The 23,775-nt window shown below is 35.8% G+C and overlaps 1 protein-coding gene and 1 pseudogene across 2 annotated transcripts in view; one reads left to right on the top strand and one right to left on the bottom strand.

The window, feature by feature from the left end:
- LRBA (LPS responsive beige-like anchor protein) overlaps window positions 1–23,775 on the top strand; it is a 546,641-nt gene that overhangs the window by 258,357 nt on the left and 264,509 nt on the right. The window lies entirely within an intron of this gene.
- On the bottom strand, window positions 18,849–19,970 carry LOC111825702 (annotated as a pseudogene).

The raw sequence follows: 23,775 nt of genomic DNA, 5'->3' as shown, positions 1-23,775 counted from the left end.
CTTGCCATTTGTTGCCAGGGCTGCTTTTCACTTTAGGACCAACATAGCTATTATGATAGCTGATATTTGACTCTTTCAAGTTTCGTTTCTCCTGCCTATTGGAGCAACTCTTTTTTAATATTTATTTAACACCAGCTGTGCACCACTCACTGTCCACAGTAACCTACTTGAGAGCCAGTGTGAACAAAACAGATATGACTCTTGCCTTCATAGAACTTTATGTCTAGTATGGGAAATAGAAATGTGAACAGATAACTGCAAACAAATAGCTTAAAAGGCAGTGATTATAGTTTCTCACTGTACATACTCCTAAGCAAAGAAATATTTTAGGGTTATAAAAGGCTTTAAAAAATCTTTTGTCTCCCTTTAGTAAAAGATCAGTGTGATTTTATGGAAAGAGCACTATATTTCTACTACTGACTCTTTCACTAACTGGTTATGTGACAGTGAGTAAGTTAAACCAACAATTTCATATGCATTTATTTATTTCAGACAGATTGCCTTTGAGAAGAAGGCAGTAGCTCACCAGAAGACCTGTGTGCACAGAGCCTGAAATTTAAGGAAGGAGGAGGATGTTAACACACATTATTACAATTATGTGGAATGTTACTATCAAAATAAGTCAGTGGGTAGTGAGATCCTCTTCAGCTCTAAGATTTTATTTAAAAGCTTATTCAAGAATTAGGAAATAATATCTAGAGCTTCATATGTTAATATTTATATCTATATATGATGTTTATAATTTAATACTAGTATATATATTTATTAAATTTATAATAACTGTAATAATAATGATACTATGAATAATAGATTATACTTTTTGGCCCATTAATTTTGACTTCGTTATTTTTCTAAGTACTTTATAAGAGTTATATTACCTTAAAAACAAAGCAGTGAGATAGTATTAATTGACCTATTTTACAAATGAAGAAACTAGAGCTTAAAATTTTATGATGTGACCAAAATTAAAGGGCTGCCACAGGGAGAAGTTAACATTTAAATCCATGTAGTGCAATTTAGAGCTATATTTGTAACCCTTATGCAAGTGTTTAATATTAGTGATTAATTAATATTAGTGTTTGAGTGCTTACAATCTGCCAGGCATTGGCTGAGTCTTTTACAAACATTTTATTGGATCCTCACAACCAGCCCTATAAGGTGAGTGCCATCATTTCTAGTTTCCTAGGAGTAAATGAAGGCTTAGAGACGTTCATGGTTTAAAAGGGTACCTTGCTAGTTGAGAACAAGAGGTCATGGGCTTCCGACTCACTGTTGCTCAAGGCACCTCATGACAGCTTTTCCATAGATTAGTAACTTTTTTCTGGAAAAAATACATTTGAGAAAATACTGAGAGATTTCTTCTTATTTTGGGTTTTTCATACATTGTATCCCTCTAACTGAGGATAATTGAGAATTAAAGCTTGATCTTAAAACTAAAATTTTTGAATAAACTAGGATTTAGTTTTTCTCCAAACAAATTGTATATTTAGAATTAGAAATTCTTTTACTTTAAATTTATGGTTCACTAAATTATAAATTGCTTCCTATGTCTTAAAAATAGCACTTAGGTTGATATTCTATGTACTTCCTTGAAAATACCTGGTATAGTCTTATACACAGATATTTAGTACTATGATATATGGTAGAATGCAACTAATGTGTGCCTTCCCTCATTTTATGGATGAGGAAACAGTTGTAGAGAGGTTAAACAATTTGTTAAAGATGGTACAATTGATCTCTGACAAAGCAAATACTCAAAATCTTGCTCTCGTGGTTTATGTTGTACCATTTTGAATCCTATCTAATAAAGAGGGAAAATGCTAATTGACCCTCTTGCCGTCACAAAGATGGCAGCGCACACAGCCAATAAGGAGGGAATATGCTAATTGCCTGCCCCGCCCTCAAAGATGGCGGCATCCACAGCCAATAAGAAGGGAATATGCTAATTAACTGCCCCGCCCTCAAAGATGGCGGCTCCCACAGCCAATAAGGAGGGAATATGCTAATTGACTGCCACGCCCTCAAAGATGGCTGTGCCCACAGCCACAAGATGGCGGCGCCTAGTCCCCTCAGCCCTGCTGGGGTGGCAGGCGAGTGGCATGGCCGGGCTCGCCTGCCTTCAGAGTCCCCCAGTCCCCTCAGCCCCCCAGCTGCCCAAGGTGCAGGCAAGCCTCGGATGGTGGCTGGGCCGCCTGAGGCACAGGTAACGAGGGCCGGCCGAGGCTTGTGCTGCCAACAGTGGCAGCAGCAGAGGTGTGATGGGGCATTGCCTTCCCGTGATTGCCGGGTCGCCTCCCGCCCCTGAGGACTCCCAGACTGTGGGACGGGAAAGGTGGGGCTGAGGGACCCCCTTCCAGTGCATGAATATTCATGCACCAGGCCTCTAGTATGACCATAATCAAACAAGTTCTGCTGCCTGCCACAAGGAAAGCCAAACTCCCAAGGCAGGTGCTGGTGCAAAAGGAAAGAGGTTTTATTTAGGAGCCACATGACCTGGGAGTATTGCGGGCTCCTGTCTCAAAGACCAGTCTCATCTTCCTCCTTTTCAAAGATTATCCCTTTTCTATTAAAGCCCCCTGGCCTTATAGGGATAGGCAGGCCTTTTTCTTTCTTTTTTTTTCAATTAAACAATCTTGCTAGGTTTTGGCAGCTGTGTGCCTTGTCCATTTATCTTTCTAACTTTTGGAGGTGCTCAGTGTAGAACCTCTCCCTGCGCCACCTTGGCCAATGGGGGAGACTTAGCATGCGGACTTTCAGTTACTCAATTGCCAGTCCTTTCAAGTATCTTTTCCTTTCTTCCACCTTCCTTCTTTTTTTTTCCCCCCCAATTCTTCCTTTTATTGATGCATTTCTAATTAGGTTTTTAAATTATATTAATTAGGGAACTAATATTTATTAAACATCTATTATGTGCTAGGCATTATGCTAATTGTTGAGAATATAACAATGCAAAAGATAGGCATGAATATTGTCCTCATACAGCTTAGAATTTAACAGATTGCTGCTTCATTGTAAACATGGCTTGGAACTTGATGTTAGAAAGGCATTAAAATTCCTTGTTTTATACCTTCACATTTTCCAGAAATTTTATACTCTGTTCTTGTCTCCAACTTTTCCACCATATAGTGCACTTTTATACTGCTATTTTTCCTAAGTACTTCTTTCAGATCCCTATGCTAATCAGCAGCTTATAATAGTTCTCTGTGGCAGTTGGCTGCTCAGGTACTCATTCAGGACTCTGCTTCACCCATGTGGATTCACCCGCCTCCCTAACATGAAGGCTCAAGCAAAGCAGGCTCTGCTTGCTGTCTGTTCCTCTATGTTTTCTCTTTTTTTCTTGAGGACTAAAGTCTTTTATGAACTTATAATAGAAGGATAATAGAAACCAGATAATATGAGGATCTCTGAGGTTATTGTTTTATAAGTTCTTTGACTTTCTCATGTAAAGATACTAGTCTTACAAGTCTCTTGGGCTATTTTGAGAATAAGTGTAATGTGAGAAATTTTGTGTACTTTTGTATAGGCACCTAGTGATTTTTTTAATGAATTAACTATCTGAGGAAATGTAAATTGCTCTTAAATGTTAAATTATTATTATCAGAACAAAATTTAGTATTTTGTAATACATTGTTTTGTTCTCATACTATATTGGCATATATGTGTATGTATAGATATAAATAGATATAGATATAGACATAGATATAGACATAGATATAGATAAATCCTTGAAACCATTATTACAATCAAGAGTTTCCCTCCTCTCCTTTTGTGATCCTTCCTTTCCTAGCCTCCCTGCCCCCAGGCAACCACTGATAATGCTATACTATAGTTCACATTTTCTAGAATCTATATATATAAAAGCCTAAGTGTCCATCTGACTATCCAACTGGTAGCTATGATACGCACTGACCACCAGCGGGCAGATGCTCAACACAGGAGCTGCCATGATGTGCACTGGCCATTTAAAAAGAAATGGCACCGCAGACGTGGCGCCGACAAACCAACACTTGGCTTCCCCCAAGTGGGACACAGGCCACACCACCACTCCGAGCGACAGCTCACCAAATCGCAGCCAACACTGCCGAGACCCCATGGAGCAAAATGAGGCCCACAGCCCAGCCTGGAAACGGTTGCTGTGGGTGCTGGGTAATGATGACACGTAGCAATGCCTGGCTTCCTCTCCCTAGCCTCCTTGGAGTTTCTTCAGCCCAGGAACATGACTTGCTTTATGGCCAGGTGCAAACATTTTACACTTTAATCAAAAGTCTATGAAGTGTTTTCAAGTGCCTCATCTCATTTGATCCTTACAGAAGTCCTGGGATAGATAGGAGACTCAGTAGAATCCTATATTCTTTTCATTAGCAGGAAAATGGAGATTTAGAAAGTTTAGAAACTTGACCCTACTGAAAAGATGTAAGAAATGGTGGAACTTGAAAAGGACTTCAGGTTTTCTCACTGCGCAGAATATAGTCAAACACTGCTACAGTTAAATATTTCACCCTTTGTTCTCCCTGTGTGATCTACAATAATAATCTGCTTCATGTTGATGTTTACTGCTTTGTTGCTGACAATTACCTAAAAGAGAAGTTGGTTTGCTTCACTGGGCTGGAAAAAGTTTAGTTAAATCAGAAAGCAGGTCTAATTAAGCAAGTTTATCTATATATATAAAGCTCTTGCTGGCGCCAATCGCACGCGTATGTTTCCATCTGTCATTGTTGATTGTGAATTTGGTTGACACTTCTGTTATAGAGAAAGGGCTAATAGCGATATTAAAATATTTCTTCTAATTAATTTCCTGTCAGTGTGCACGAATCTGTGCATCGGGCCTCTACTTACATAACAATGGATTTCTCTAGTTTGTACTCTTATTTCTTCTTCTTCTTTTTTCTTTTTCTTTTTTATATATTTTTTATTGATTTTTTACAGAGAGGAAAGGAGAGAGAGAGTCAGAAATATCAATGAGAGAAACATCGACCAGCTGCCTCCTGCACATCTCCTACTGGGGATGTGCCCGCAACCTAGGTACATGCCCTTGACCCGAATCGAACCTGGGACCTTTCAGTCTGCAGGCCGACGCTCTATTCACTGAGCCAAACTGGTTTCGGCTGTTTCTTCTTCTTCACTTAGCCCACTTATTTTGAAATTTATCCGTGCTGTTGCATGTATCAATAGTTCATTTCTTTATATTCCCAATTAGTATTCTATTATATGGATATATCACAATTAGTTTACCCATTTGAGTTGTTAGACTTTTTAAAATTTAGGCAGTCTAATAGAAGTATAGTGATATTTCATTGTGGTTTTAATTTACATTTCCCTATGTGGGTTTATTCCTGAACTTCTTTTGTTCTCTTGATATCTGGCTATTCTGCCAGGATCACATGGTCTTGATTACAGTAAGTTTATAAGTCTTGAGTCAGGTTGTATTAGTTTTCCAACTTTATTCTTTTTCAGAGTTGTTTTGGAAAGGCTTAGGTCTTTGGAATTTTCAGATGTATTTTCGAATCATTTTGTCAATTTCTATATGAGTCCCCTGTGTTTTTTATTTGATTTGGTTGATTAATTTGGGGAAAATTGACATCATAATTATAATGAGTCTATCAACTCAGGAAAAAGGAATATCTCTACATTTATTTTAGTCTTCTTTAATTTCAGCAATGTTTTGTAACTGTCAGTGCACATATCTTACCCATCTTTTTGGATTTATTCATATGTACATGATAATGTGTGAGGCTATTGAACATTTTATTTTTACTTCAATTTGTAGTTGTTCATTGCTAATATATAGAAATATAGTTTCTTTTTGTATGTTGATCTTGTATACTGAAACCTTACTTAACTCAACTACTAGTTCTCGTGTGCTTTTTGGTCATGGTGTAGAAATATATATTATTGTATTTGATTTGCTATAACATTATTTAGAATTTTTGTATCTATGTGCATGCAGACTATTGATCTATAGTTTTCTTGTAGTATCTTCGGCACTTTTTGGTATCAGGATCATGCTAGCCTCATAAAATGAATAGGAAATGATTTCTCTTCATCAAAATCTGAGTAGTTTATGTAAATTGGATATTTTCTTCTTAAATGTTTTATAGAATTTGGTGTGAACATTTAAATTACAAATTCAGTTTATTTAATCCATTAGAGATCCTTCATTTATCATTAGAGTTGTCCAATTTTGTGACATCAAGTTGTTCATACTGATGTCTCATTATTGTTTTAATGTTTTTAAAATATGAAGTGATGTTGCCTCTCATTCCTGCTTTGGACTTAATTTGATCTTGTTTTTCTTAAGGTCATGGATTTTAGACTTTTCTTCTAATATAGGCATGTAGTCCTATTAATTTAGCTTTTAAGTACAGCTTTAGCAGCATCCCACACATTTTGGTTACATTTTCCTTCAGTTCAAAATTCTTTCTAATTCTCTTGATATTTTTATGACCCAGGGATATTTAGAAAGGTGTTAGTTTGCAAATATATCTGATGTTCCAGATCTTTTGATTAATGATTTCTAATTTAACTCCATTCAGAAAACATACTCTGTATTATGTAAATCTTTCAAAATTATTAATTTGCTTAAAGACAGAATATAGTCTGTCTTCAAATTAGACTTGTGAAGAATGTTCATTTTGCTGTCATTGGGTGTAGTGTTCTATAATTGTCAGTTAGATTAAGTTGGTTGATAGTGTTGTGCAAGTCTCATATAACCCTACTGTCTACTTGTCCTATCAGCTATTGAGGGAGGGATATTGAACTCTCTGTTTTAGTTCTGTCCCTGGTTTTGGGTCGTTTCCTCACATGCATGTGATAATTAGTACTCTGTAGAATACTTGGGGGCCGCCTCCTTCACATCTCTGGTGTTCTTTCTCTGGTCAGCTCTGCCCTTTAGTACTCTGTCCTATGAACTCTAGCCATCTTCTCCCAGACACCTTAGGACTGTCTGTTCAACTCAGGGAGTCTGTTGGGCTCACTTAGGTTCCCCCCTTCCTGTGCTGGGGGCTAGAAACTCTGAAGACAGTGAGCAGGGAAATTGTGGGGCTCACCTTGTTTGTTTTCTCATCTCTTTGGGATCTCCGTCTTTTGTCGTCTGTTGTCCCGTTAAAAACCATAGTTACATTTGTTTTGTCTGGTGTTTTTGGTGGTTTTATTTTGTAGGTTAGATAGCTATTCTACCTTACCTATAAGCAACTTCTCCCCTTTATTTTATTTCAGTAAAAATAGTTGATTGGTAGTTTTATGATGCTTTTTGATAAGATATAAATTCAGAGTTGAAAAAGTTATAATATTGCCCTATATAATAAAGAGCTAATATGCTAATTAGACCAAACAGCCATACGACCTCCTGGATGAGCCCGGGACTGCGAGGGCCGGCTGGGGCTGTGAGGGCCGAGCCCCTTGCATGAATTTCGTGCATCAGACCTTTAGTCAAGAAATAAGAAACAAATGGAAAAAGTTACATATCATTAACCATAATGTCATATATTAAATACTGTTCAAACTCTTGTATTATAAACTAAATGATGTGACATTAAATGTAATTAGTTCTAAGTTTCTAGGAGAAACAATGACATTTTAACTGGGTTTTGAAAGATGAGTGAATTTTGCCAGGCAGAAAAGGAGCACTTTGACATATGCTTGTGTTATGCGATCGTTCACCCAACCAGTTAGATTTCTGCTTTAGTGCCTGCATGAAGTTATGAGAAAACCACTGGTTATCTCTATTTCAAACTGTTGTGGAACTTTGCACATTGTTGGTGGGAATGCAAGTTGGAATGCAAATGGTACAAACACTTTGGAAAACTATTTGGTAGCTTCTTCTAAAGATGACATGTAACCCAAAAATCGTACTTTTAGATATTTACTAAAATGAAATGGAGTTGTAGTTCATAGACATAAAAATAAAACAGCTATTCTGGCCCTGGCTGGTGTGGCTCAGTTGTTTGGAGCATTGCTCGAGCTCCAAATAATCATGGGTTCGATCCCTGGTCATGGCAAATACCCAGGTTGCGGATTTGATCTCTGATCAGGGAGCATATGGGAAGCAACCAATCCTTGTTTCCCTCTCACATTGATGTTTCTCTCTCCTTCTCCCTTTCCTTCCTCTCTCTCTGAATTCCATAAAGGCCTAGCTTCGGGTGAGAATTAAAAAAACCAAAACAGCTATTCTGAATGTTAGTAGCATATAAAAATATCTATAGTATATCCATACAGTAGACCATTACTCAGCAATAAAAAGAACAATTTACTGATACATGCAACAGCATGGATAAATCTTAAGTGCATTATGCTGAAAGAAGCCAGACTCAAAAGGCTATGTATTATATGATTCCATTTGTATGACATTTTGGAATAGGCAAACTATAGAGATAAAAATCAGACTGTGATTTGTAGACATTGACTACAAAGGGATGAAGAACATTTTTTTATGTGTGCGCGTGTATGTGATGAAACTTGCTTGTATTGCAGTTACACAACTATGTAGAAGAGTTAACATAGCGGATCCTTAGAAGGAGCAGATTACAAGGTTGACCCCTGAATGGTAAATAGTCCTTCCACAAATATAAAACTTTGTGTAAATGATAGGAGTGGTTCACTGTGCCCAGGCTATGTAAACAATACAGTTTATGCTAAACTATTACCGGTTTTCCTTCTGGGAATCTGGTATTACGGCACATGCTAGGTAGAGATGTCTTAGTGACCAGCCCCTAATAACAGCTTTGGGAGCTGAGTCTCTCATGAGCTTCCCTAGACAAACATTTCACACATGTTCTCACAACTCATAGCTGGAGAAATTAAATACACCCTGTGTGATTCCGCAGGGAGAGGACTACTGTAAACTTGTGCCTGGTTTTCCCCAGACTTTGCTCCATGTGCTGATTTTGCCTCGCATCCTTTTGCTATAAGAAATCATAGCCATGAGGATGACAATATGCTGAGTGCTGAGTCCTCCCAGTGAATCTTTGAATCTGGGGTAGTTTTAGTGGTCCCAGCATAAAAACACTGTGCATTTATCAAAACTAAAAAAATTGGCCCTAGCGGGTTTGGCTCAGGGGATAGAGCATTGGCCTGCAGACTGAAAGGTCCCAGGTTTGATTCTGATTAAGGGTACATGCCTAGGTTGCAGGTTTGATCCCCAGTGGGGGGTGTGCAGGAGGCAGCCAATCAATGATTCTCTCTCATCATTGGTGTTTCTATCTCTCTCTCCCTCTCCCTTCCTCTCTGAATTCAATAAAAATGTATTTTTTAAATGTATTTTATTGATTTTTTACAGAGAGGAAGGGAGAGGGATAGAGAGTTAGAAACATCGATGAGAGAGAAACATCGATCAGCTGCCTCCTGCACACCCCCTACTGGGGATGTGCCTGCAACCAAGGTACATGCCCTTGACCGGAATCGAACCTGGGACCCTTCAGTCCGCAGGCCGACGCTCTGTCCACTGAGCCAAACCGGTTAGGGCTAAAAATGTATTTTAAAAAATACTCGAAAAATTGAATATGAGTTAATTCCTCAAAAAAACCCCTCATGTAATATTTTAATTGTGTTTAATAAGAGAAAGAACCAGATGCTGTTAGGCTTTTTAAAGTTGCAACCTGTTCATGGTTGCATGAAAATTATCTCATGAAGTAATTCTGTCATACAAGAATGATAATGAATTTTGGCTTTATTTGAAAATCAGCTCTTTTAATTAGAAGTCTTTTTGACCTAAGTCTCAGTTTTTTTAGTTGTTAAATGGCAGTGCTAATTCCTATCTTGCATGTGAAATGTTTTAGAAAAGTTAGACACATCTTTCCCTTCTTTTCTCATGCTCTTCTTTGTGTCTCAATGTGCTTCCCATCTTATCTGCTTAGTGAGTTCTTATTTATCTTTCAAAATCCATTTGAAATGGAAATCCTTCTATGTACTTCTTTTAAAAAAGTATTATACAGTATATTTTATGGACTTGAAATTTCGTTACTTTTATTTTTAAAGGTTCTTTCTACTTTTTACATAGATCACTTGCTATTTATAAAATATCAAGTTCAGTGTACATATTGCAAGCCTCATTTGGAAATTTTAATTTTCTGATGGATTTTTTATGTTTTTAGTCTTTGGGGTATTTATCTGATATGTGTTAAGTAATATGGTAACTTGGTAACAGCTAATTGAGAAAGCATGGTTATATAATAATGAAAAGAAGTTTGGTAGGTTTTTTGCTTGTAGAACAGTCATTATACTAGTAATAGGAATGTGTTACATATACATTGGAAAGAGCAATCTGGAGATAAAAGGATTTACCGTATGTGTTTTATATACCTTTTTAAAAAAGTATTGCTCTTCCAGAATAAGGTCAAGATAGGTCTCTGATCAGTATCAGAAGAAGGGGGGAATCTATTTTCAAACTTTTAAAGAATTCAATTGTTTTTGAGAGCACACTATCTGTGGAGTATCGATCGTCGGGGTCCCGTAGTTAGTCAAAGGCTATCTCCTTTGACTCACCCTTAGTGTGGTGTCATCCTCCCTCATGTGATAGATTGTTACAATCTCAGGCAGTGTAATTACACACGAGCCAAGTGGGTCATTTATTTCTTTACCTTCACCATTTACCAAAAATCTCCTTTATCTTTGGGAGCCAGATCTTTCTTTTGCAGTAAAAGCAAAATAATGGCACATAAAACATTAGGTGTAAGAACTAAGCACCATAAAATTATTAAGAGAATAACTTTAAAAAAGCAAACTGTTACATCTTGTATTATTAATTCTGTGACAAATATATGTAAAGCACTTAGAATAGCATTTGTCACATAGTAAACACATGTGTTAATTATTATCATCATTAATAAGTTAAAATATTCAATATTTGGGGAAAATAAAACCTAGAAGCACTTTCTTTGTTTTACTCTGTTGTACCAAAAAAAGCTTAAAGTCATCTTTTAAAATGTTAATTTTAGTGTTCTGGGAAGGATATTATGACCATATTTTTGGAAATTTTAAGCCACATTCCTTGGGAACTTAAATATTTTTGTAATAGAGGTATTAATCTTCAGATTAATATTTTTCTTTAAGTTTACATATAAACACAATGATAAATGTTTCCACATATCAAAAATGTCATACATAAATAATAGTAAAGTTATAATCCATAGAAATTATTAATAAAATGTTTATTTGTATGACCTAGAAGCATTTTAGCATAATTATTAAATATAAAGAAAACATGGTGTTTTTATTTAAAGTACACAATATTAAGCTTAAAGTATGGCTTGTTGGGATAACCAAACAAAACTAGGCCCTTTTGTAAGTGAAGTCTGTCTTCTCGTGGATTGCTGACCGTCCTTTCCTAATGTTATCTATTTGCTTACATTAATTCATCTACTTGTATATCTCTCTCTGTACTTTTGTGAGTCCTACATTTTATTTAAAACCAAGTGTTAGTAGGGATTCTACCACTGGGTCATGGTATTTGAATTCTATCAGCTCTTATACTACTGATAGAACCATTCATTTGGCTTATATTTTACATATTTGAATTTTTATATATAACCTATCTCGACCATATTCACAGTTCCTTAAGGTCAGAGACTGTTTGTAATGCTTTCGTGGAGCCTTATATAAAAATGCTCATTTATTTTTTCATTCAGTACATATTTATAATAATTATTGAGTGCCACTGTATGCAAGCACTGCTCTAAGCCCTGGGTATCTAGAAGTAAATAAAACAGACAAAATTTCCTGCCCTCATGGATTTTATATTTTAGTGTAACATTTTAGTGCTCAATAAACACTAGGTAGTAATGGTTGTGATGATTTGAATGCCTTCTGCAACAAGAGAATTTTATGACAGTAAATTATTTAAGGATATTTTTGTAGACTGTCCTGAATGGTGCTGTGGCTGCTATGGAAGTCGGTTTGACAGTCTGATGGACAGAAAACTCTGTCACGTTGAGCTGGTTTTGCTAGTATTACATCATATGTGTTGTTTTGTAAGAAAGGAAGTTGTGCATTTTTGAGACTGGTCTTATATAACCTCTGGATATAAAAATAGTTGTAAACAACAACAAGAAGACATAAATCCAAACAAAATAAGCCTTTTCTGATAAAACAGAAGCAGCTCATGAGCACCTAGACATAAATGAATGCCTCTGAGACGGGTGTTGTATTCACGTCATCATTTTGCAACCCAATAAAAATGAAAAGGGTTGCTGATGCTGTTAACTGAAAGTCTAGAATGTTCACATGGGGAGCTGAGAAACATGATCGAAGATAAACGCAATACCAAAAAGAGCAAAAAAACAAATGGGAGGGTATTGGATCTTAATAACAATGACAGCTATAATTAGGATTGATAGTGTGGATCAAAAATACAGATATTTTGAGATATAATTATGCCTACACAATTCAAAGCAAATAATTATGTGTTAATGCCATTAGGAACTAAGATATTTCAAAGCAAGAGAAAACAGGAACATATATAAAATTGACAAAGTTAAATAAACCCTGTTATATCCTAAATTTGAATTAAAATATCTGTATAAACTCATGTTTCCTTTATTAAGAAGTATATTTTACAGTTTCATCGACTGGAATGACCTAAAAACAATGAACGATAGGATAGCAGTAAGCACACTTAAACCTAGATTGTGGTCTCTAAATACCATTTTCTAATAAAAAGAATCAAGGCTCCTTGGAGAAATGCCTGATTTCATGACTGGCAATGGATCAGTCTGGACCAACACATCATACCAGAAGACCAGGGAGTTATCAGGGGTCCCTGCTGTCAAATAAAGAGATCAACCAATGAACTTATATACATATATGCATAACACATGGGCACAGACAATAGTGCTGTGGAAGCCTGGGCGGGGGGAGGGGGGGTGTGCGCTACAGGATGGAGGGGTTCAATGGGGAAGAAAAGGGAACATCTATAATACTTTTAACAATAAAGATAAATTTTAAAAAGTAAAAGAAAAATATATGTTTTCAGGAGCTAAAATGAGAGGCCTCCACTGGCCAAAAATGAGACAACCTGAAAACCTAAAAGAAAACTGTATTAGATTGAAGTATGAAAAAATGTGTTTCAATCCATGAGTTCATAATGATAGTCATAATAATTGTAACAGATTGCCTTCAAAGTATTCTAGGGAACCTGCCTATAATTCTGAAAACTGTTATTGTAGGAAGAAAATCACATATCCATCCCATTTTCCTATATAATCTGTACCTTATAGTGACTACATTGATGAGAAGTAGTTATTTTTAATTGAAGAATTGCAGATAATAAGAAGCAATAATAGAACATCAAAAATGAGGTCTGGGCATTATTATCAATGGCTACTATAACCATGATGGAATCAGTTATATGGAATTCTCTAATGAATGGACATCAGAATTCACAGACCAATATCAACATGTAATATTTTATATTGATAAGTTATTGAAATACTATTTTAGATATATTGGGTTAAACAAAATCTTAAAATTAATTTCACCTTTATTTTCTATTTTAATGTGGCTACTAGGAAATTTTTAATTACTGCATGTGAGGCTTGCATTGTATTTCTGTTGGACATTACTGCTGTAGATTTAACAATCAGTTTATGGGAAACTCAGGTGAAGGATGCCATTTAAATGATGGTAGAAGGGTTTAGACAGCAAATCCAGAATGAAAAAAATCTATAGGATAAACAACTCAGTTTGTTCAACAGATAGATGTCCAAAACCATAAAAATAAGAAGGGCATTAAGAAATATTTTAACAGGCACTGTATATGAATCTTATTTGGTTCCTGATTTAAACACAACAACTGTAAATAAATAAAAACAAAAAACGGGAAATTGAATATTGATTGGATATTTAATATAGTAAGATAGTTCGTCCGAAATATAGATGTGAAAATGGTAATGGGTCTGGGGAGTCCTCAGCTAAAAGGAAAGAGCCATCCCTGAGAGCTTCTGCATGATATGTCATTTGTAAATGTGGCCTTACTATTCAGTTTTACCTGCTGAAGAATAAGATGGCCCAGAAAATTCCCTTTGTTGTGGTAACATCCTTTTTGTTCCAGTATTCATTCACTTAGCTTCTTGATTAGTGCTTGGTACTATGATATTGTTAGAAACAAGACAAAAGTGGTGTAGGCCATCATAAAAATATTAGATACAAAATCAATAATTACTTAAATTATTTTTAAAATCTATATAATGGGAATTGCTATAAAAACCAATCAGGGAATGAACTGTGTGGTGACACTTGAAGACCCAGAACCTAAAAGTGAATAGTATAAGTTAATCACCAAATATATATTTTCCTTTTTCCCCCAAATTTCTTCAATAAATATTTCAGTACCTACTTATCCCAGGTACTCTGGTGTTGGGGATTCAGTGTTTAATAGAATCGTCATGCCTCCGTCTCTGTGAAACCTGCAGTGAGTGGGATATTCTAGTACTGTACCTCTGTGAATTTGTAGCAGGACCCTAAGCTGGCTTCACAACACATAATGTTTTTCATTTTGTGATAGAATCCGTAATTGTATCAATGAGAATTTGATATTTTATTATTTACTAGAGGCCCTGTGCATGACATTCATGCACGGGGTGGGGGGGGGGGGCGGTCCTGCACCCTCTTGCAGTCCAGGATGTCCTCCTGCCAGCTTAGGCCTGCTGCTGTGGAGGCTAGAGAGGCTCCTGCCACTGCCGCTGCACTTGCCAGCTGTGAGCCCGGCTTCTGGCTGAGTGGTGTGCCCCCTGTGGGAGCACACTGACCGCCAGGGGGCAGCTTCTGCGTTGAGCATCTGTCCCCTGGTGGTCAGTGCACATCATAGCGACCGGTCGTTCTGCTGTTTGGTCGATTTGCATATTAGCCTTTTATTATATAGGAGGATTGATTCCATAATAAAGTATATACTAAACATGTGCTTTACAGTTTATTTATTAGCACATAATTTTTAGCATTTCAGTCAACTTTTGCCATAAAATTTAATTGCAAGTAATAAGAATTGCCTGTTAATAGGCTGTAGATAATTAGGGAGCTATTTGCATTTTCTCCCCACAAATTTTCTTAGTATTCTGAGCTTCATTTAATTCATAACTTTATCTCATGAGGATTAGTTCATCCCATTTAGTCACAGTAATAATAGACATGATTTTTTTCCTCTTTAGTCCTCTCCCAGAGTTCTAATGATTCTTTGGAAAGATTATAACATTGATTCGTTTTATTTATTGTAGGTAGAGATGGAATATTTTTCTTGGCCTTTTACTCTAATGAAGTAAAATATTGTGACAGTGATATTCATGGCAGTTAATTTTAGTTTTGCTAATAAAAATTTTTCTTTTTGATATTTTAATATAAACTTCAATTCAAATATTAATAGGTTACTATCTGACCAGACACTTTTATAGAAAAGTTCTAGCATGAGTGAGTTTGTACAATTTAAGCATTTTGTTATTATCCATTTGCTGACTCTATAGCTGTATTAAAAAATAAGGTATTTACAATGCTCTTGAGTTTCTGTATGAGATTCTTACTGTATTTAGTCACTTAATATATACTTCTTTCCTTGTTTTCTGGAAACAAGTATCATCCATAATTTGTAATGTTTTTTTGGACTCACACCCCAAATCTGCTTGGGGATGTTAGGAAAAAGAATTGTTATATGGCATATTACATTTAGTAGATGTCCATTTCTTAATATTAATAGAACTAAAAAGGGAAGCATGTGCCCAAATTTATATTTCTTTTTTTTTTTTGTCCTCCCCCTGCCCCCCCTCCCCCAGGCTTAGGCTGTTTTGGCTAGCACACTAACTTCATAAAAGCTTTAAAGTCAGAAAGTTCAGATTTCTATGTATTCTGGCTTAGGGACTTTGGCCTAGTGATATAACATCACTAAGCCTTGGTCAGTGAAAACAATACCTGTTCTAAAGAAATGTTGTGAATATAAGATAGCCTAGCACATGGAAAGTGCCTTGCACAGTGCTGGCAAATAGAATGTGCTCAGAGTAAATTGTTACTGTTACTACATTTAAACATAACCTGTTACCTATTATATGTTTTCACACAGTTTTTATTTGTAGAGCTCTGCCTTTGGTTTCCATAAAGTGACACACATTTATATATTTGTAAACATTTAGAGTGATGTTTTATCTTGGAATAATCATTTATTAAGTTAAAAAAACTTGGAGTATTTGTTAGTCTATGTAGTTTTCTTAATTTCTGAGCCTCTATTGTAACATGTATTAGATTAAGATAACTCATAAAGCTGTTAAGGTTACGTCATATATGTAGGTGTCCAGACAATACCCTATCCTTCCAGGGGCCATTTAGAAGTGTGTGGGGGTATTTTTGGTTGTCACAATGACATCTGTTGGAGCCGAATATTCTTAAAACAGTTTTCAGGGCAAGGAATTCTTCTCCCTACCAAATGCCAATAGTATTCCTTTGAGAAAGACTCCTGGATGGTCTCTTTTTTTCCTTCACAGTCAGGTTTTTCAGAGTTTTGAACTTTCCACTTGCTCATCCTACTTATTTTCCTGCTTATTGCAATCCTTAAAAAAACTGCTTTGGCAGAAGTCCGGTGACCTCTTCAATGTCAAAAGTATAGTACAGTGTTTTGTTTATTTATGACATTTGTTGAGGTGGATCATTCCTGTCTTAAGTTGTTTTTTTCTACTGACGTCTGCAACGTACTCTTCCTTAGTTTCTCACCTACTTTATGATGCTTTCTCCTCAGTTATCTTCATTTCCCAAATTTGTGTGGCAATGATGATCTCACTTATTTTAATAGAACAGAAAGTATATAAAAGGTTGTTATTACTTGAGATCCAAACAGTGTTATTGAAATGACTTTAAGTTTCTATAAGGGCTGTTTTGTCTTATAATTTAGGTTGAATTTATTAAGAAATGTTATCAAGTATACAGCAAAAGCTAATGTCTAAAACTATTCAGTATTTGATAGTAATGGTCAAATGTGGTTTTTCTTATTTAGAAAAAAATTTGGTCTCAATCACAACCTAAAAAAATGACAAATTTGACTACTGCTAAGCTTTCAAATTGCTGTGTGCTGGGGCAGATTAGTATATTCAGAGTGTATTTCTGACAAAAATTTATGTCACTAATGAAGGTTAGGTCTATGAAAGTGAATGAAGTTCACCATTGACAATCTTGGTTCAGTAATACATGATAAATTACAAATTCTTTTTTTTGCAAAGTATGTGCTAATGAATAATAAAATAAGTAACCATAATCTTAACATATTTTTCATTTTCACAAGCTTTGTAAATTTGTCTGACTTAACTTTCTCTGCTTCATACATTTTTACCACATTAGTTGTAACACATCTTAGCAGATTCCACTTCAGCTTGTATTAAATTACTCTTTTCTCAATTCTTCCCTATCATTGTTCCATGTAGACTATTCATAGAGGGTAATTCTTCAGTCACTTTAAAATTGTCATTGACTCCTTGAATAAACACAACTGAGCATATAGGTTATATCTGTGGACTCTTCGAGAGCCAAGGAAACAACATGAATTATTTGCCTTGTTTTTTAATTGTCTACTGATGTTTCTCCTAAACGTTCTCAACTCCTTGAACAGCTGTTCTCACTGAAAGGCTAATATGTATTCTTAAACAAGTTTATTTTCTCTGAAATTAATTCTGTGACTTTCAAATCAAATTTCATTTAATTAACTCACCATGTATAAATGGCTTTCCTTGGTTGCTTTAAAAAAGGCACTCAGAAACTTACTTCGGTTATAGCCTCATTTTCATATTTTATTTATGTGAGGGGATTCTTTTGTAATGAGATACTTTGTTTTAAATTTCCTGTTTTTTTTTTCTGACTTGCTTTCCTGTGCTTTGGCAATGTTATACTAAGTTCTTTAGTAATGTTGATGTATATTATTTTCTTTTATCATAGCTATAGAGGCATTGCATAATAAATAAAATGTTTTGTTACTTAATTTTAAAACAAAGTAGTCCACACTCTACTGAACTTCTAAAAGCATGACATTCAAAGTCTACTTTTCTGTTCTTGTTTAGATATGATGGGCACACAGTGGTAATAAAAAATAAAAATAAAAAGGTATTATGGTCACATCTGTGACACTGCCAAGTTAAAACTGGATCACTGTGATTAATAGTGTGACTAGAGGCAGACACAGGCAGGGCATAAACGAATCAGCATGCCCATGTTCCAATACAACTTTGTTCATGGGAACTTGGATTCGAATTTCATGTCGTGAAATCATCACCATAATCTTTTCAATGATTTAAAATATTTAAAACAATTATTAGCTCACAGGCTGTGTAAAAAGTTTGCTGACCCCTGTCTTAGTCTGCTAACTGGTCTCACCAATGCTACTTTTATACCTATAATATACCATATCACAGCTGAACGATCTTTTTTTTTTTTTAAACCAGAGTTTAGGACTTAATTTGTCCCAAAGCTACTGAAGCAAAATTCCTCCACACCCCCAATAAACAAACACACACACACACACACACACACACACACACACACTATTTGTAGGAGAAAAATGATTTTGTACATAGGAAGAAACAATATAAATTCAAAACTTTCAGATAAGGTTTAGTTCTATCATCATCACTTTAAAAAGTTTATATGAACAGCCAGTCAAAACCAACAGGGTATCTCCCTTGAAAGTTATTTATATGGATTTTCAAGTAGACCACAGGACTGTGTAGTGTCATGGAATGTCCTTAGAAGGCTCTGTCATTGATCAGGTGAAAACCCCAGAATCCTTTCTTTCAAATGGAAGAGGGAAAGACAACAAATAAAAGAAACTATTTAAACTTCATCTTTTTTTGTGGCTTATGGTCTCTCCCTCCTCCTCTTCCTCCTGCTCCTCTTCCTCCTCAGAAGCCTCCTCGACCTCAAAAACCTCTCTGGTCTCTGCCACCAAATCTACCTCAGCCTCCAAAGCCACCTCTGTCTCTGCTGCGATCCCTGAAGCCACCTTCACCCTTAGGTTGGACAAGTCCAAAGTAACTTGGTTTCCTTCAATTTCACCATCTTCCATGGCCTGCTTGGTGGCTTGGGCATCTTGCTCACTGTTGAAGTTTTCAAAACAAGCCCTTTGGAAGATGCAGTCTCCCTGTAGGTGACTATCCTTGCCTGAACAGAGCCCTCTAATAACCCCTTTGGTGTCGTTTCTGTAATCTCTCCAGACAGACCTGTGACAAATAGAGTTTTGGATGGCTGTCTTCTTGCATTCGGTGATTCCCTGGGTCCTTGCAATTCCAATCTGATCGCTCTGCTCTCAATTTATCTTTAGCATATTCAAGTGAAGCAATTCTATAAATGCATACATACCCTTTAGATTTGCCATTTTGGTTCTGGGGCACTTGGATAAAAGTACCTTCTCACCTACTTCCTGAAGAGATTTTTGACTGCTCTGTAGGACATGCTGCTTAAAACCAAAGATTTTATTTACCACTCCAAGTGCTGTCTTTCCACTTCTATGGTCTTCACTTTGACTTTTCTCTCAGGTATAATGGACCGCACGTCTGTCCCTGTCCCCTGCTTTTCTTCCAAGGTTCTCTCTATATCAGCTCCGTCTTAATTTCAACATAAGCCATCCCTTTACTTTTCCATCCCTGCTATTAATCCGATCTCCGTAGCATCTTCAAACACTTCTTTAATTCATCCTGAGTAACTTTAAGTTTTATCCAAAAATGTTCTTGCATCTGGATCGTTTTTTGTTGTTGTTTTTTGTTTTGTTTTTACTGTATTCCCCCCCCCCCCCTTTTTTTCTAGTTTAATTTCATTGCCCAAGGTTTTTTTCAGGTCTTTAGCAGATTTAAAATCCACATAGCCAAGCTTTCTAGACCAATTCTGACATCCACAACAGCAAGATCATTTTTAGCAAAAATGTCACTGATACCTGTTTTTAATTCAGCAGCCAATTTGCTGAAGTTCAGGTTTCAAACAAAGAGATTGAAAGCTGTAGTTTGTTCTGTAGGTGGTTCTTTGTCCATGTGACTATTTATTTGAAGTGATTTGACCACAAAAGATTAATTTTGATGATATTTTGATATTTTGTGTCCATTGAATTTGATGGAAATATTTTTCTGTATATTTTATGTAAAGTAAAATGGGAAAACAATAACAGAGAATTGATCTTTGTTGTAATTTTGCCTTGTGTATTCTGCCATGTTTTAAGTAGTCCTTCATTTAGTTATAATCTTTAACTTGGGATTTATTTTGAAAAAGCAGCATTTATTTACCATTAATATATTTCTGTATATTCCCCAAGTTATTTGTCTGCTGCATCGATTTCACATGTTACCATATAACTTTGAAAATGAAATATATAAAATTCAAAACATAATGTTACTTTATGGAGAAAGTTTTCCTTTATTCTCTCTTAGCTTCCCAGGCCGGGAACCTGATAAAGCAAACCTGATAAAGACATTTACAGGAGAAAAGCATACAGATTTACTTAATATAAATTTTCTGGGAGCCTCCATAAGGAAATGTAGACTTGAAGAAACAGACCTGTACTTTTATGCTAGGTTTGATGAAGAGTGACCAGTTGTGTCAAAATATGATAGGTTAAAGGAGTATGAGGCAATTGTAATAAACTGGGGGAAACTTAGCAAGACCTGTTTGTTAGGATTCTTTTGGGGTCCCTTTGTCTTTGGAGATAAGGTTGCTCCTTTCCTCTGGGAATAGAGTGGATGCCTCTTGCATGGGGGTTTTATGCCTATTTTAGGGAGGAAAGGAGTGGAGGGGAGGATGATTAGAATGACCTCCTGCTTCTGCCATTTTCTGAAACACCTTCAGCTTAAAATATTCAGTATGCCAGGCTGCTATATTTTTGGGTAGGGTGACCTGAATTTCATCCTTTTCATAAGAGAAAAACAACCATTTTTATAAACTTATCTTTTTGTTTCTTTATTTGATGGTCCCATATTTTATAACTACATTGCTTTCTCCAACCTTCAATTCTCTAGCTTTTTCTTCATGAAAAATACTATGCAGAAATAACAAACAAAACCAAATAATAAAACTAACGTTGAATTGCATGCAGAATTTACATATAAATATGTTCCTTGTGCTTTGAAATTGTTCCTTGGTGCTTTTAGTGTCAAAGTGAGATTTTATTTTTACAGCATATTTATTTTATTAATAAAAATGTCTGAGGCAATTTTAGTTTTTTTTAACTTAGAGTTATAAATATTTGCATTAAAATATGACAGTGTCAGGAAATTTAAAAAAAAATGAATCATGTTTACATAGCAAATACCATCTAGTGTACAAGTAGATAAACATTGATTATTAACCTTTATTCCTAAAAGGCACTAATACCCTAATGCCTCACTTAACTCTGTACCTTCAGAATGATTTGCTTGATCTGATAAATTATGCAGTCTTGCATTTTTGACCTCATAACCCTTTTTAATTTACTTAAATTGACTCTTAATATTTGCCACATTAGAGCATAATGACGGTGACTTATTCTTGTACTTTTAAACTTGCTTTTTTTCATTATGCATATAAAGAAGAACATACAGGATAAGGCAAAAGTAGGTTTACAATTGTTCATGTGGAACAAGTAGGTTTACTGTTCATATGGAAAATAATACAATAATTAATAAAAACTAATACAAGAATGAACTCTGTTTCATGTACTCACAACTGTAAACCCACTTTTACCCCACCCTGGATAATGGTACTGATTGATAGGACGTGATGTTTAGATAGTTCCATTTGAACTTGAGCATTGAGGAGCTAGATTTAAAATATATATGTATATATACATATATATCTCCTATATGATAAAAGGCTAATATGCAAATAGACCGAACGGCAGAACGACTGGTTGCTATGTTGCGCACTAACCACTAGGGGGCAGACACTCAACACAGGAGCTGCTCCCAGCCCGCAGGCCTCAGGCCAGCCATGGCAGGTGCCAGCAGGGGCCCCCCAATCGCCCCGCCAGTTGCCCCACAGATTAGCCCTGATTGCCGGCCAGGCCTAGGGACCCTACCTGTGCACAAATTTTGTGCACCAGGCCTCTAGTGTGTGTGTGTGTGTGTGTGTGTGTGTGTGTGTGTGAAAAACGTGTTGTTTCTGTTTAAAAAGTAAATGAATATCAAGTCTAGCCATATTATTCTGTGATAACATATTGAAGAAAGTAATAATTTCTGTGGAATGAGTTGAATTTTGTTTTGTGAATATTTAGATACTTGTGGCCTATTTCTAGAATTTCAGTAAAGAAAGAATTTGAGAAAACTCAAAAATTATTAAATATCCACTAACTCAAGAAGTACAAGTATTGATTAAGGACCAGTGATTAAAAAAAAAAAAATTACTCAGCCCTAACCGGTTTAGCTCAATGGATAGCATGTCAGCCTGGGGACTGAAAGGTCCCAGGTTCGATTCCGGTCAAGGGCATGTACCTTGGTTGTGGGCACATCCCCAGTAGGAGGTGTGCAAGAGGCAGCTGATCGATGTTTCTCTCTCATCGATGTTTCTATCCCTCTCCCTTCCTCTCTGTAAAAAATCAATAAAATATATTTTAAAAAATTACTCATTTGGGGCATAGAAATGTATTATTGCATTTGAGAATATTGTGGTTTAATGGGAAAGTCATATCTATAATTAATTATATTGCAATGGAACATCTATGCCAAAGGACTTGAAGGTGTGCTTTCAGGCTTCTGTGAAGCAGAATGTGGACCTGGGGAGGTATTATAGGAGTGTTACATTTCACATAGTACATGAAGTCCCAACAGACCAAAAATGGGATAGGAATGGTGATGGGAAGTTATGTCAGACAGGGAATAGGTTATGCAAAGAACTGCCGTGAAAGGATATTTAAATCTTGAGGAAGTCAGAAAGAAAGCATGATTTCAACTAAGTACATGTGGTACGGAGTAGTTGTAGATAAATCTAGAAACAGATTAAATCAGATCATAAGAGGTTCTAAATAGTACTGTGGAGAATTCGGACATTTTGTGAAGGAGAATAGGAATCTAGAGAAATAGTTTGCATTGTGGATAATAGTATTTTTAAAGGAAAAGCAGTAACATTTTTGCCAATATGAAAATTATTTCAGAGGGAAGGTTCAAATGATGGATACTACTTAGGAGGGTTTCAAAAGAATTCAGAGGACTGGTAGCAGGGGTATAAATTACGGCAATGCCAGTGGCTATGGTGAGAAAGGGACAGATTTAGGAGGTAGCATAATGTAGTGGTTTTCTATCCTTTCAAACTTAACATCTTTTATATAGCAAATACTTTGTATTTCTCCCTTATTTATGAATTTTATTTTCAAACAATACATAGACATTTCCTGTATAAATAATATTAAATGATATTTTCAACTTACAATAGGTTTATCAGGATGTAACCCCATTGTAAGTTGAGGAGCATCTGAATTGTATGATTGCATGTATATGAAATTTCTAGAAAATTAAAAGTAGTAAAAAGCAGATCATTATGTATCTGGATTGGGGCTAGGAGCAGAGACTGGACACGAAGGAACTTTTTGGGTGATGGAAGCATTTCAAAACTGGATTACAGTGGTGATTGTACAAGTACATGGATATATTCCAAATCTCCGAACAGTACGTGTAGAAATAAATTAAACAAACAGACAAAAAGTTCCTTGTTCTTTGTCTCCTATGATTCAGGAACATCCTGCCTGTCAGCTAACATGCATCATCCACCAACAAACTCTTAGTTTAGATCTTAGCTCCTATAGGTAATTTAGATCATAGCAGTTACACAACTGTTTTATAATTGCATATTTTTATCCTTCTAAATGATTGGGTC

The sequence above is a fragment of the Myotis lucifugus genome, unplaced genomic scaffold (assembly GCF_000147115.1).
Source record: "Myotis lucifugus unplaced genomic scaffold, Myoluc2.0 scaffold_1, whole genome shotgun sequence".
NCBI lineage: Eukaryota > Metazoa > Chordata > Mammalia > Chiroptera > Vespertilionidae > Myotis > Myotis lucifugus.
Note: the sequence above shows the minus strand (reverse complement) of the source record. Positions and strands in the feature narration are given on the sequence as shown.